This window comes from Narcine bancroftii, chromosome 1, assembly GCF_036971445.1.
Source record: "Narcine bancroftii isolate sNarBan1 chromosome 1, sNarBan1.hap1, whole genome shotgun sequence".
Taxonomy (NCBI): Eukaryota; Metazoa; Chordata; class Chondrichthyes; order Torpediniformes; family Narcinidae; genus Narcine; species Narcine bancroftii.
In genome coordinates, this window is record NC_091469.1 from 251,309,542 (window position 1) to 251,325,160 (window position 15,619).

The 15,619-nt window shown below is 44.4% G+C and overlaps 1 protein-coding gene across 14 annotated transcripts in view; it reads left to right on the plus strand.

The window, feature by feature from the left end:
• The window catches only part of pacsin3 (protein kinase C and casein kinase substrate in neurons 3), a 61,823-nt gene that overhangs the window by 8,591 nt on the left and 37,613 nt on the right, over positions 1–15,619 (plus strand). For 2 of the 14 annotated variants that reach the window (XM_069894851.1, XM_069894877.1), the window contains exon 1: positions 8,755–8,833. The exons of 10 other annotated variants lie outside the window; for them this stretch is intronic. The gene's annotated coding sequence lies outside the window, so the exon portion shown is untranslated. Of the gene's footprint in view, positions 1–8,753; positions 8,834–9,659; positions 9,812–15,619 lie in introns of those variants that run through there. 2 more of the 14 variants (XM_069894902.1, XM_069894921.1) reach the window with 2 other exon arrangements.

Consider the following 15,619-nt stretch of genomic DNA (forward strand, 5'->3'; position numbering starts at 1 on the left):
GGTAAAGAGATCTTTTGGCATATGGATCTTTATAACTCAAAGTACTGAGTACAGGAGTTTGGACATTATGGTAAAGTTGTATAAGACATTGGTGGGGCCAAATTTGGAGCATTGTGTGCAGTTTTGGACACCGAAAATATCAATAAGATAGAAAGAGTGCAGAGAAGATTTACTAGCATTCCCCAGACTTCAAGAATTGAGTTACAGGGAGACATTGAACAGTTTAGGATTTTATTCCCTGAAGAAATAAAAGAATGAGAGGAGATTTGATAAAGGTATTTAAATTATGAGGGGGATAGACAGAGTAAATGTAGGTTGGCTTTTTCCACTGAGGATGGGTGAGATACAAACCAGAGGACATAGGTTAAGGGTAAAAGTAGAAAAGTTTAGGGGGAGCATATGGGGAAAATTCTTCACACAATGAGGGGTGGGAATGTGGAATGAGGTGGCAGCTTAAGTGGTGAATGCGGGCTCAATTATTAATGTTTAAAGATCATTTGGACAAGTATATGGGGGAGGGGAGAGGCTTGGCACAGACTAGAAGAGCCAAAGGGACCTGTTTCTGTGGTGTAATGTTTTATGGAGCTTGTTACCAAAAGTGGAATCTTGAGTCACAAGGATCTCTCCCCCCCACCCCCACCCCACCCCCCACAAACTTAAAAGGCTGAGTGAGGAGGTGTCCTTACAGAGATATATAAAAATCATTGAGGGTATAGATATGGTGGTGACAGCCTTTTCCCCAGGGAAAGGGGGTCTAAACCTAGAGAGCAGAGATTTCAAGGGAAAGGTTTAAAATTATCTGAGGGGTAATTTTTTTTCACACAATGGTGGTACATGGAACAAGCAGCCTGAGGTAGCTGTAGAGGTGGGTATTATTATAACATTTAAGAGATATTTAGACAGGTACATGGATAAGTAAGGTTTGGTGTGATATGGGCAAAATGCAGGCAAATGAGACTAGCCTAGGTAGATGGCAGTTTGTATGAGTTAGAATGAAGGGTTTGCTTACATGCTGCATAATTCTATGACTGGCTCTGTTCTCTGCTTCGATGCATAGATAACCACGAGAATATTTTTGCATTTCTTTTTTTATGAGCTGCTATCCTTCTGTCCTGCTCTTCTGTTTCACTTTAATCATATTCAGTTTGGTTCTCATTTAAATTTTTCAGTTGATCCACAGTGCATGTCCACTTGTATTGTTTTGTTGTCTTCTCTTTTCCCTCTGGTTTTGGTTGCCTCTCCTTACTTGGGCTACACCTGGAACACCCCTTTAAAGATCTCTGCTTCTTCTGTTGCACCTTTTTTTAAAATTTAGACATACAGCACCCTAACCTTAATTACACCCAATTGGCCTACAACCCCCAGTACATTTTCAAGGGTGGGAGGAAACCAGAGCCCCTGGAGAAACCCACGCAGACACGGGGAGAACGTACAAACCCCTTACAGGCAAGCTTTACCCGCCATTTATTTGGCTTCAGTTTACACATGTAATTGAAATGAGTTCTTATCCAATTTTCATTGCTTTTCACTTTCATTCTACTAAACCTTATCTTCCAGTGATTAATGCACCCCATGTGTATTCCCATTAATACATGTCCACATGCTCTATCTCGTTCCCCAGGGCCAGGTCCTCCTGCATGGGGGTAAAGCTCGCGCGTCATGGAAATCTTCCTCTATATACTACAGCAAGTCCTCCCCATTCCTATTTACTCGCTCTCTCATTCTGACCTCACTCCCAATGTGGCTTCTCTGAGTCTGACCTCCTAGAATAAGCTGGAGAAGGAGCATATCATCTTTTGACGTCAGCCCTCAGTTTAACAATTTACAGTGACACCTTCCCTCCTAGGCTGTACCTCTTGGCTTCAATTTATGTTTTAAATTCTTTTTTGTATCATTTTGTTCCAACTATTAATAGTAAAATAAATGCTCTTTTGACAGCTTTGATTTGTACCCCATCATATACTCATCATGGCCAATATTTTTTGTTCTCACCATATTCCCCATCCCCTCCCATTTCTTCATAATGAATCAATCCTTGAGATGTTTAAAGCAGACAAATTATCTGTCTTTGATCACACAGTTGTCTTCTCTGTGTCTGCCACACGCAGAGATTCAGGGGTGAATGGAAAGGTTTCCAGTCAAGTCCTTCAGCAACTTCACTGGTGAAGTTGTATTATTGGTGAAAGTGATGGAATATTCACAAGGAAAAGTTGGTTGTAAGTTGTACATAGAGTTGCATGTTACAGCCTTTGTCGAGAAGTTAGTGATGGTAAATGTTGTAACTCCAGGGTAATTACCATTACACCTTGCAGATGCTGATTCAGGGTATCTGCTACCATCCTCAGTTCTCACAAGCAGTTCCCAGAATCAATATTAATCATAATGCAATTACTGAGATAACCATTAAACATTTCAGCAATATACTGAGACAGGATGCATGAGAATGCTTACTTGGACCACAGTAATAAAGGAAACAAACAAAAAAAAAACCATACGAGATTGGTAAGTTAATTGGGCTACACTGGTTTCAAGGGCTGGAAGGGTCTTCAACTGTTTAAAATTTTTTTTAAATTCAAAATAGATTTCACATTGTGTGATTTGGTGTTGTACAGTAGGCAACCTGGTATTAACACATGCATTGGATAAATAATTTACAAGTGTGTACTTGTGATCAAGCAACCTTGCCACTTAATTGACACAATTTTACCAATGGCCATGCTTGAAGTCAGTAATTTGAAGTTTCAGAAAGGGACTCTGGCAAAAAGCCACTTGCTGCAGCAAGGCCCCACAATCTACAGAGCAGTTCAATTGGTGCATTACTGGGCTCCGTAGGAGAAAGAGAGAGCAAAGGGTGAGAGTAAGGCTGTTGGTCAGAGCCACGACTGAAAGCTGAAACCAAAAGGAGAATGCTGGAAATGGACAGCATGTCTATTTATTTGGAAGTGGCCAGTTGTCCAAAATGGTTAGATGTTGAATGATTGCATTCCCTCGGGAGGAAGGTGAAGTGTTCCAAGGAAAATAATATTGAATCTGGATAGGGTTCAACCAAACTAATCAAAGCAAAATAGCAGTGATGAAGGAAAATTGACAGCAGAAGGTGGTCTAACCTCAGGTTGGGAGATTTCTCTTAACCCAGTCCAACTAACATAATTTTTCTTTATCTCACCAACCAGTCCATCAGATTGGATGTCACTCTCATTTAAGAAAATTGAGAATTGGAATACCTGTGGTTGAGGAATTGCTCTAATGAAGGGGAAATATTTGACAAAAACAGGTCCATGGACTTAAGGCATCTATTAGCCATGATCTCGTTGAGAGGTGAAACAGGTTTGAGGGGCTGAATGGCCTATATGGTCCCATACTTTTTCTTTTCAGAGCCTTCTTAACTTGTCACCTTCAAGACTTATTTACTCACAGCTTTGGTCCCTTTCATTGCACTTGCAAATCTTTTCAGAATCATACCATTTCGTTCATCTGACCTCCCTGTCTTTATACTATAAAAGTCCCTTCACAAGCCCCTTTTCTACTGGCATCCCAGTTAATTGGCTGTGCAGTGTCCCAGGATAGGAAGCCCTTTGGGCCACCCCAAACTGGGACACTAATTGCTTTTCCACTGAACACACTCATCCCCGGGGATCGGAGTGTTCTACCTTCAACTGGAAATGGTGACTTCCTGCTGTCCCTTTTCCACTGGTTTTATCAGCACGCCAGCATCAGTAAATGCCGGGGATGTGAGTAGGGGTAGAGGGGGTTAATCCCCAGCATGAAATGATGTCATTTGACACTGGCGTTCGAACAATGTTCCTTTTCCACTGGACCCTGTCCCAGTAAGTTCCCCGTTAATTCCTGGGACAGGGTGCCAGTGGAAAAGGGGCTAGTGATTTCTGTTGAAGGGAACTGACTTGTGGATGGATGTTTAGTGAGTGGCCAATGTTTTCTATCATCCTCAAGTGCTTAAAACATTCCAAACTCTTATGTCATCCACACTTTGTTGACTTGACACAGGCCATAATTTCAACATACAGCAGAGAGGGCAGGAGTCCTAATTCCAATGCTTTGTGAACCTCGTATAACCTGAGAAACAACCCTTCAGCACTAATTAAGAGACTAAAATAACAGCAATTTTATCCAAGTTACACTATTGAACCCATCTATGTTAGCTGTCTGTCCTTTAGACTGTGTGTTTTAATAACGGATGTGATCTACAATGTTAGTGAGCAAATTGATGGGATTCGTACATCTTATTGGACAAGGCTGTTAGTGCATCACTTGAATAGTGTAAATGGCTCTGAGTTTTTCAGTGCTGATACATTCCAAAGATATTCTTTAGCATTTAACAGGGAGAAGATTCAGCAAGGATCTGCGATGGTTTTCTGTGACAGTTGGTATGCGGGAGCTCCTGTCAGTGTACCCTATCCTCCTATTGTCGTATAAGATCCTGTTCATTCAGGTCCATATTATTAGGGGGGTGAGAACATCATAGAATCTAACCCCCAAGTTGTTTGACCAGGTGGTCAGGACAGGCCTGCAGTGATGGCCCTGGTTGTCAGGGCAGGTTGGGAGTGACACAGAATCTAGCCCCTAAGTTGTTTGACCAGGTGGTCAGGGCAGGTCGGGAGTGACGGCCCTGGTGGTCAGGGAAGGTCAGGAGTGACAGCCCTGGTGGTCAGGGCAGGTCGGGAGTGACTGGGTTGGGCATAGAGGGGCGGGTGTGATGATTCAATTTCAGAATGATGACAGGTTGTGAATGAGGGTCAGTTCTCAGGTGATGGCATATTGGGATGGGTTTTATTTATACATCAGGGTAATGTGCCATTTCGGCCCACAAGTCTGTGCTGCCCACTTTACACCCAATTAACCTATGCCCTGGTACGTTTTGAATGATTGGAGGAAACTGGATCTCCTGGGGAAAACCTATGCAGACACAGGGAGAACGTACAAACTCCTTACAGACAGTGCTGGATTCAAACCCCAGACCCGATCGCCGGCGCTGTAAAGGCATTGCGCTAACTGCTATCCCAACTGTGCTGCCATTTTGTAATGGGAATTGGAGAAGGTGGTTTAGGAAAGGCTGAGTCTGGAGGCATAAGTTGGATTGTTGGGTGTGCAATATGAAGTTCCTCCCATTTTCTAGCATTACTCAAAACATACCCACCTCATGGCTTAGAACCATAAAACAGTTACAGCACAAAAACAGGACATCTCAGGCCCTCTAGTCTGTGCCGAATCAATTTTTCTTGCCTAGTCCCACTGACCTGCGCTCAGTCCATAACACTCCATACCTCTCCCATCCATGTACCTGTCCAAATTTCCCTTAAATGTTAAAATTGAGCCTGCATTCATCACTTAAGCTGGAAGCTCATTCCGCATTCCCACCACTCTCTGAGTGAAGAGGTTCCCCCTCATTTTCCCCTAAACTTTTCCCCTTTCACCCTTAACCCATCCACCCGCAATGGAAAAAGCCTAGCTACCTTTATTCTGTCTAGCCCCCTCATAATTTTAAATACCTCTATCAAATAACCCCTCATTCTTCTACGCTCCAAGGAATAAAGTCCTAACCTGTTTAACCTTTCCCTGTTACTCAGTCCCTGAAGTCTGTGCAACATCCTTGTAAATCTCCTCTACACTCTTTCTATCTTATTGATATCTTTCCTGTAGTTACATGACCAAAACTGCACACAATATTCCAAACTTAGCCTCTCTAATGTCTTGTACAACTTTACCATAACACCCCAACTCCTGTACTCCACACTTTGATTTATGAAGGCCAATATGCCAAAAGCTTTCTTTACAACCCTATTCACATGTGACACCACTTTCAGGGAATTAAGTATCTGTATTCCCAGATCCCTCTCTTCTACTGCACTCCTCAGTGCCCTACTGTTTACCGTCTATGTCCTTTCTTAGTTTGTCCTTCCAAAATGCAACCCCTCGCACTTGTCTGCATTAAATTTCATCTGCCATTTTTCAACCCCATTTACCAGCTGGTCCATATCCCTCTGCAAGCTTTGAAAACCTTCTTCATTGTTCACAACACCTCCAATTTTAGTGTCGTCTACAAATTTGCTGATCCAAATTGATATAGACAACAAACTACAATGGTCCCAGTACCTATCCCTGAGGCCCACCACTAGTCGCAGGCCTCCAGTCTGAGAAGCAATCTTCCACCACTGCTCTCTGGCTTCTCCCGTCCAGCCATTGTTGCATCCATTTCACTACTTCCACAGCCAACTTCATCAACTTTCTTGGGTAACCTACTACTTCTCCTGTACGAGTCATGTAAAAAAGATTGGTTTAACATGATCTAACATGAATAAAGCCATGTTGACTATCCATAATTAGTCCCTGCCTATCCAAATAATTGTATATCTGATCTCTTAGAACACCTTCCAATAATGTACCTACTTCTACTGATATCAGGCTCACCGACCTATAATATCCAGGGTTACTTTTGATTCCTTTTTTAAACAATGGAACAACGTGAACTACCCTCCAATCCTCACTGTGGCTAAGGACATTTTAAATATTTCTGCTAGAGCCCCTGTGATTTCTACACTAGCCTCCCTCAAGGTCTAAGGGAATATCTTGTTGGGCCCTGGGGAATTTTCCACCCTTATTTACTTTAAGACAGCAAGCACTTCCTCCTCTTTAATCTGTACAGGTTCCATGACCTCACTGCTTGTTTTCCTTACTTCCCACAACTCTATGCCCATTTCCTGAGTGAATCCTTGGGGGAAACCCTATCTAAGATCTCCCCCATCTCTTTTAGCTCCATAAAAAGCTGACCACTCTGATCTTCTAGGGGACCAATTTTGTCTCTTATCCTTTTCATTTAATATACCTGTTGAAACCCTAAGGATTTTCCTTCACATTGTCTGCCAAAGGCTCCTCACGTCTTCTTCTAGCCTCCTCATTTCTTCCTTGAGGTTTTTCTTGTATTCGTTATACTCCTCAAGTACCTCGATTTCTTCAGGCTGCCTATATCTGCTATACACCTCTCTTCTTCCAAACCAGATCCCCAATATCCCTTGAAAATCAAGGTTCCCTGTGCCTTCTAACCTTACCTTTGATCCTGACAGGAACAAACAGACTCTGTACTCTCAAAATTTCACCTTTGAAGGTCCACCACTTAACTCGCACATCCTTGCCCAAAAACATTCTAGATCCTTTCTCATTTCTTCCAATTTAGCCTTACTCCAATTTAGAATCTAAACCTGAGGCCTATCCTTCTCCATAATTAACTTGAAACTAATGGTGTGATGATCACTGGACCCAAAATATTCCCCTACACATACCTCTGTCACCTGTCCTGTCTCATTTCCTAATAGGAGATCCAGTAAATCATCCTCTCTAGTTGGTACCTCTATATGTTGATTTAGGAAATGTTCCTGAACACATTTGACAAACTCCAAGGTATCCAGCTCTTTTACAGTATGGGAGTCCCCAGTCAGTATGTGGAAAGTTAAAATCTCCTACTATCACAACCTTATCCTTCCTGCAGCTCTCTGTTATCTCTCTACAGATTTGCTCCTCCAATTTTCGTTGACTATTGAGTGGTCTATAATACAACCTCTTGAACGTGGTCATACCTTTTCTGTTCCTCCGCTCCACCCATATAGCCTCAGTAGACGAGCCTTCTGGTCTGTCTACCTGAGCATCACTGCAATATTTTCCCTGACAAGCAATGCCACTTCCGCTTTCATTCCGCACCCCCCCCCCCCACCCTCACCCCATTATATCATGTCTAAAGCAACAGAAGCCAGAACATTGATCTTCCAGTCTTGCCCCTCCTGCAACCAAATTTCACTAATGGCCACAGTGCACACTTGTGCATCACATAATTCTACAGCAGCCACCTCCCATGGAATACTTAACATCGGAAGTGCTGCAGTTTGGTTTTGTTGCCCCTATGCTCCTTTTCCCACCTAGATCCCTCCCTTTCTCTCCATCCAACTCAGCTCTTGACCAATGGGCTACTTAGGAGAGGAGGTGGAGCAAGAGGCTGAGGAAAAGGAGCATTGGGCAAGAAGGCATTGGGAAGTGGGTCAAAGGGGCAGTTGGACAGGGGATCAATGGTCAGGGCATTGGGCAGTGGATCAAGGGTTCACTGGGAAGTGGTGCAAGGGGGCAGTGGAATGTGGGGCAAGAGGTAGTGAGAAGTGGGTTTGGGGCAGTGGGGCGAGTGGGCAGTGGAGCAGTAGGTAGTGCTGCTCTGAAGAGAGTGAGATAATGCAGGAATAACATAGAAGAGGTTTCCATTGTTGAACCACTCCTGCTTAGTTCATTTACTCTCTTGTTCACGAGAAGCCTCTCTTGAGCCTGCGACAGACCTTGTTGAATGCACCCTGGCCACCCTGGCTGTGCGCCTGCCTCAATGAGACTAATGGGTATTTCAGGGCAGGACTGGAATTATAAAAATGACTTTTTAGCAGTGCTGACTTGTCCGTCTGGCGGGATATTTTCGGGTGGGATTGAGACACCATGTTGTTGTTTGTGAGAGTCTATCATGGTCAGTTGCAGGGTCTGCATGAAATATTAGTTTTAAAATAAGTGTGTGGCATTAGCTGGCCAGTTCCTTACAAGGGCTCGTTCCTCCTCAGCCCTGCCCTGCCCTGTTCACATGCTGCTGGCTATCGGATGGCAGGGCGGGATTGAAGCTGGGACTCGAAGGAATGTGATTGTGATATCTACTTGTCATTGACGTCATGCTACTAACATGAAAATGAGCCTATTAATAACAATCATTTGGCATCTAAAAGCGGGGGCAGAGACAGAGCTGTGGAGAGGGCCTCTCTGCGGTATGGTGGAGTGTATGGATTTTTCTCTGCCTTGTGTAAGTTATTTTTGTTTGTAATATAACCAAATGCCCTTGCTGATACCTGGGATGTACCGATGGGACGGTGTGTGATTGCTTCTCGTCTAGTGCCTGGTCTGCACGGAAACTCAAGCCAAGTTGACAACAGACAAGGCAGCCAGTTGATGCATTCCATCTGTTGTGGAAAATCGTAAAACTTGCATTTGGAAGTTAAAGTCCCTCTCAACACACTCCCTCTCAGAGGAAATCTCTACTCAGTGTAAGGTCAGAGACTGGGGAGCCATATGTTGACTGCCCTGCAACCCCTGCTGTGCCACCCTGCTTCCTCCCGCCCCCCCCCCCCCACTGAAATGCGACATCTATACAAGTCATATAAAAAAAACTTTGTTGTGGTTCTCTGAGAGTCTGGGTGTTTTCACAACAATGCTTGCTGTGGCCAGCTCACTGTTTCTTTTATGGTACCTGCTCCCTCTATCAGTCCCTTCTTTCGTTCTGTGCCAGTCTCCTTTGGAGCACAAAGAGGGGGACAGTGAAAGGAAGAGGCCTTGAAAGCTTGGTCAGGTGGTGACTGATGGAGAGGGGAGTGCCATTTGCAGCTTGTCTACCAAGTCGTGCTCAGTCCTGAACACCTGGGGTCTGTTCCCCTTTGTCGGATACACTTGCATCATTGCATGCCTTTGCTTCAAAATCTCGCTGTTGCCATCGTGAGGGCTCTTTGTCACTAGCTTCTTTAGGATAGGGGAGGTCCTTGATGTGATTCCCAGCAGATTTGAATCCCAGGGTGCAGAGCTCCATCTCTATATGAACATGGTGCAATAACAACCTGCCCTCGTGGCAGTAAACAGGTGATCGGAGCCTCCTGTACTAAGCTAGAGATCCACCATTGTCCCTGGAAAGAGTTTAATACATTGCACAATTGGAAATGAGGAGGTAGAAAACTTCTGCTGCACCTGACGTTTGCCTGTTAGTGACAGTGTCATGTGTACGGAGAGCAAGGTGAGTGATCCAACTTCCTTCACAACTTGCTCCCTGATATTATCAGATTTGAGTCTCCCCTCTCAGCTGCTCTGCCCCCTGCCCTTGTGTCTTTCATTTGTCATGACTGGTTAGGCCTGTTCCTGTTTCTTTCTGGGTGTTTCCAGCTGCACCAAGTCCTATCGGGTTATTTCCCTGCTAACGTGGGCTGTTTACCTGCCAAGGCAGTCGTGAAACCTGTTTATCAATGAGCTGAAGCCAGCAGACTCTGGGAATTTGCATTGGCTCTGTATTATGGAAAGAATACAGCTTTTTGCTTAACAGGAATACCACTGTGTATACACTGCACCTTCCTACAGTCCAGGGACATCCTGACTTGCATTCCCAACCTGGATAGATCCCTTCATGCCCTTGATGTGCTTCACCAGCATTTGATTGCCACTACAGGAGGGTAACTTGCAAAGAGAGAGAGAGAGAGAGAGAGAGAGAGAGAGAGAGTGAAGATGGCAGGGGTATGGAGGGATGGAGACAATGACTGTCTTTTTGGTATCTGTGCATGCGAGCATGCATACACATACATACTGCACTGGCAGCTTGATCTGAGTTTATGTATGTCACTGCATGGGCAGTTGGCTTTGTATGTGCAGTTAGGGAGTTCTATGTAGGTGTCTGCACATTTACAGGGGGCTGATATATGTGTTTGAATATTTTATGTGAGCGTACGCAGGCATGGTAAGCTAGATGCTTGTGTTTGAGAGTGATGGGAGTAGCTGTGTGCGCACATGTGTATGTGCAGTCAGGTCGATATGTCCAAGCGTGCAGGTTGAATTGGCAAAGTCGGTGTGTATGCACTCTGGGTCATGGTTCTGTCTGTATGGGGAGCTGCTGTCTGTGTGCTTTTTGTTGGGGTTTCTACATTCGTCAATGCAAAGGATGTTGTGTCTGTTGGTGTTTATGTGTGGGTGTTATATAGTCAGGATAATGTGAACTATTTTGTAATTGTGTAAGAATACACCCTTCTCATTGGAGTAACAGTAGTGCCCCACTGTGGGGCATATGTATATGAGTGTGTGTGAACAGTTTCCTGTGATGGTGGAAGACATCAGTAAGTAAAGTCTCTTTTGTTATTTGAATCTTGCATCTCTAAGTTACTTAAGAAGCCTCCCAAGTAACACAGAGACATAACATGGTGGCAGCGGTATGAGAACAAGATAAAGCCATACAATTGATTGTAAGTCACTGAAATATGAAGGGGAAGAAGAGAAAAAAATATTCCTGAAAAAAAATGGCTGGAGCAACAGTAGTTCACCCAGTGATGGACGGGGAGGCTGAAGACATTGTTGTATCGTTTAAAAAGTTTCAGCAGAAGTACAATTTATCATTCAAAAGCTATTTTAAAAATCCAACAGCAGAGGAGTAGGTCAGTTATATACTTCTCTGGACAGGGGAGCGAGGCCTTGACTTATTTAATAGCTGGGAGCCTACAGAGGTGGAAAAAAATGATCCAGACCAGATATTTGCTTCTCACCTTGAACCCAGGTCTAATCATAGAATTAAACACTATTAAAGGATTTTAATGCAAGAGACTGATGAAACTGTTGATAACTTCATCACTAGACTAAAAATTGTTGCTGCAAAATGCAGAATTAAGGATAGAGAGGAAAGATTAGTTGATCCACTAATATGGGGGAGTGCCCATCCTGAAGTGCAAAAGTCTCTTATAGGGAAGGATAGCTTGAAGCTGGCCAAAACGATAGACACAGCCAGAGCCTTCAAAGCTACGAGGCCACAAATGAAATCCCTATCTATGCAGACCCACCCACAGCAAAGAGAAGGAAGGGTCGATGCTATAAAGAACACAATCAAATAAATACAAACCCCCCCCCCCCCCCAAGATCTGTAGGAAGTGCGACAGACAACATCCCTTCGATGACCGAAGTGCACTTGGTTCTGAATGTAAAGCCTGTGGTAAAGCCAACTACTGGGAGAAAATGTGCAAGTCTGGTACAAAGAAACCAGTGAAGAAAAAAGTCAAGAAGATAAAAGGAAACAACAATGAGGACTCCGACAGCCAGATACTGGACATGAAATCCATACACCTTCAATGAGATGTCGGGTGATGAAGGAAGGAAGCGAGTTGCCCACAAGGATCCAAGTACAGAAGACAGACCAGAACAAGCCTACGATATTTATCCTAAAGGTGAATCACAAAGCAACGTCCTTCCACTCAGACTCTACCGCCAGATGTTCCCAGAGAACATAATAAAAGGGTGCACAAAAGACAGTGCATTTGAAGCAGTGAATGTCATGTTATCAGCCTTTGGTGGACCCATGATCAAGCAGCTAGGGAGACCTAAGATCAATGGCTGCCATAAGGGGAAGAACATCCTCTGTATGTTCTACATGGTAGATGCAGACGGATCAACAATTCTAGGTTTAGATAGCTGCTGGGCTGTCAATTTTGAGATCCAGATGAAGAAGATATCCAAAAGGATCAACAGAGATGATATATCACTGGAGAATGGTGTTCTGCTGGCTGGATCAAGTCTGATTATACCTGAAAGAATGCAGAAAGAGATTCTGCAGAAAATACATGAAGGTCACATGGGAATGGAGAAATGTAAACTAACAGCAAAGTCAGCTGTGTACTGGACTGGTATATACAAAGACATTGAAAATATGGTGGCTACGTCAAATATGCCAAAAGTACAGAAACATACAATAAAAAGAGGAAATGATTTCCACAGAAGTACCTGCCAGGCCATGGCACACAGTAAGCAGACTTGTTCACCGAGAATCAAAAGTGGAATCAAGAAGCCTGTTACTACTCTAAGTTTCCATTTGTCAAAAGGGTGAAAGACCTGAGAGCATCAACTATCACCTCAGAAATGAGAGCCCTCCTTGCTGAACAAGGAATCTCCGAGCAATTAATATGCGACAATGGAACACAGTTCATGTCACAAGAATTCAGAGAGCTGGCTGCAGAGTATGGGTTTGTTATCACTACATCATCCCCATTCTACCCCAAAGGTCATGGGTTCATTGAAAGACCAGTGCAAACTGAAACGCACACTAGTTGAGTATCGTGAATCAAAAGAAGACCCAGCTCTTCTATCGTCACGAGCAACATCTTTAAGGGCTGACATGAAGTCCCCAGCAGAACTTCGAAATGGCAAGAGATATAAAACAACTCTGCCAAGCAAAATACACCCTCCAGAAGTCCAGGAGGAAACCAGAAGAGGACTGGCTGACATACAAGAAGCAGGATGCTAGCATTATAATAAACATGCACCAACATTTCCAGAACTCTTCAGAGAGCAGCATGTGCATATTCAAGAGCCGATGTTGAAAACATGGACCTCAGCAAAGGTCATCAGAGAAGCTGAGACACCAGATCGTACATTGTTGAGACAGAATCTGGCAATCAGCTGAGGAGGAACAGAATTCACATCCAGGCGACACAAGATGTGATAAAGCAGAAAGCTTTAATACCAGCAAAGCCTGCAACACCCATAACAAGTGAGGTATCAAGTGAAGGGACCACAACCACTAATACCGAAACATCAACACAGCAGTTATCAGATGAAGCACAACAAGTGACATCACCTCCATGTGGACCAGCAACACAGAGCCCAACGGTCACAGCCAAATCCACAAGATGGCGAAGGAACATATTGCCGCCAGTGCGATATCGATAAGAACCATTTAAAAATAGTTGTGTAAATAAACTAGTGTACAAGCTCAATTACTTGGATGCACTGGAAAGGAAGTGATAAAGAACACCAAATTTTTCTTTATCTTGAGAAGGAGGGATGTTATATAGTCAGGATAATGTGAACTATTTTGTAACTGCGTAAGAATACACCCTTCTCACTGTAGTAACTGAAGTGCACCACTGTGGGGCGTATGTATATGTATGAGTGTGTGAACGGTTTTCTGAGATGGTGGAAGGCATCAGTAAGTGAAATCTCTTCTGTTATTTGAACTTTGCATCTCTAAGTTATTTAAGAAGCCTCCCTAGTAACTGAGACATAACAATGGGGAGCTATCTGATGTCACATACCGTTAGAACTGGCTGTGTGTATGTGGGAGAGCAAGTCGTTTCTTTGTGCGTGGCTCTGCTTGTACATTTGCTTATGCAAGCAGGAGATATCTGATGCACAGGAAGATGGTGTATGTGTGAATGAGAGGGATTGCTATTTTCTGTACTGTGCATGGGGCATGCGCAAGGCACCTTGTGTGAATGCCCATATATATACAAGTAAGAGTGTGTGTGTAAGGGAAGATGTGTCTGTGTGAGCCTAAAGGTGAAGGAGGCTGCGTACTTGCACTGAGTTTGGTAATAGTAGGCAGTGGATTCAAGATTCATGTAATAAAGACATTACATGGAATTTGCTTTAGTCTGATGTAAGGCAGACAGACAAATTGCCTGAAGTGCTTTGCAATAAGAGAAAGAGAGGCAAAAGAGAATCCCCTCAGAGTCACCGAGTGTCGGTGGATTTGCCTCCTGTGCTGTCACAGCTCCTGCAGCCACACAGAGAGTCCAGTCCAAACCATCAGCAACCCGAATTCCAGATCTAAACCTCTGGCATGATCATGAACCCTTCAGCACCCTCTCACATCTCAGTTCCTGGCACCCCTTCAGCCAGTGTCCATCAGTCTGCCTCCTGGTGTGACTCCCTCGACCATAGTCGCCTACAGCCTGAGTGGGTTCATTGCCTCGAGTCGCCAACAGCATCCTTTAGCCGCAGAGCCCTCACTGGTCCGCCACCATGGTCACTGTCCCGGGTGTCGTCTCCTCTGGTTCTTCTCAAACAGAAGGTGTTGTCCATGTTTTCTGGGGCCCTGCACCAGTCCTCTACTTCCCCGGAGTCTGCAACCCCTCGTGGCTGCTTCTGATCATAGGCTCTGACCCCACCCTATCTTGGGCGGAGACCCCACGATTGCAGAATTTTTTAATAAAACCACTGTTGGCTCCATTATCAGGCCGTTTAAAGCCTGTACAGAGCCGGCAGCAATCGGAATGGGCAGTTGGACCCCACGGGAGCTTGGTCTCTGCTCTCTGTGGGTCCGCACCAGCAGCAGAGCTGCTGTTACAGCTCGGTCTTTTATTTTCATACCATTCCAGCTTGTGATGAGTGTGGTCCCATTAGAGTAAGTGTTGCGCATTCTATTATTCAGTTTTCAAAAACTATTTTTATGGTAAGATATCCAAGCTTAGCAATGCCGCAAAAATAGGAAGCAGTGTCAGCACTGCGGATGAATGTTTTAAACACCACATGCAAAGAGAGAAAGGCAAAAGCTGCACCTGCTGGAGCGGCGCACTTAGTGTAGCGATTAGCCCAACGCTGTTACAGCACCAGCGATTGGGACCGGGGTTCGAATCCCGTGCTGTCTGTAAGGAGTTTGTATGTTCTCCCCATGCATGCGTGGGTTTTCCAAGGGACTTCAGTTTCCTCCTACCGTTCAAAATGTACGGGGAGTTGTAGGTTAAATGTTTGTAAGTTGGATGGCACGGACACGTGGGCCGAAATGACCTGTTACTGTGCTGTATGTCTATAATCATATGCCAATTACAACATAGAAACAGGCCAACTTGGCCCTTCTCGTCCATGCCGAACGCTTTTTCCCACCTAACCCCACTGACCTACTCTCAACCCGTAACCCTCCATTTCTTTACAATCCATATTCATATCCAACTTCTCCTTAAATGCTAATATCGAGCCTGCCTCCACCACTTCATCTGGAAGCTCGTTCCACACACCCACCACTCTCTGAGTAAAGAAGTCCCCCCTCATGTTTCCTCTAAATCTTTGCCCCCCCCAACTC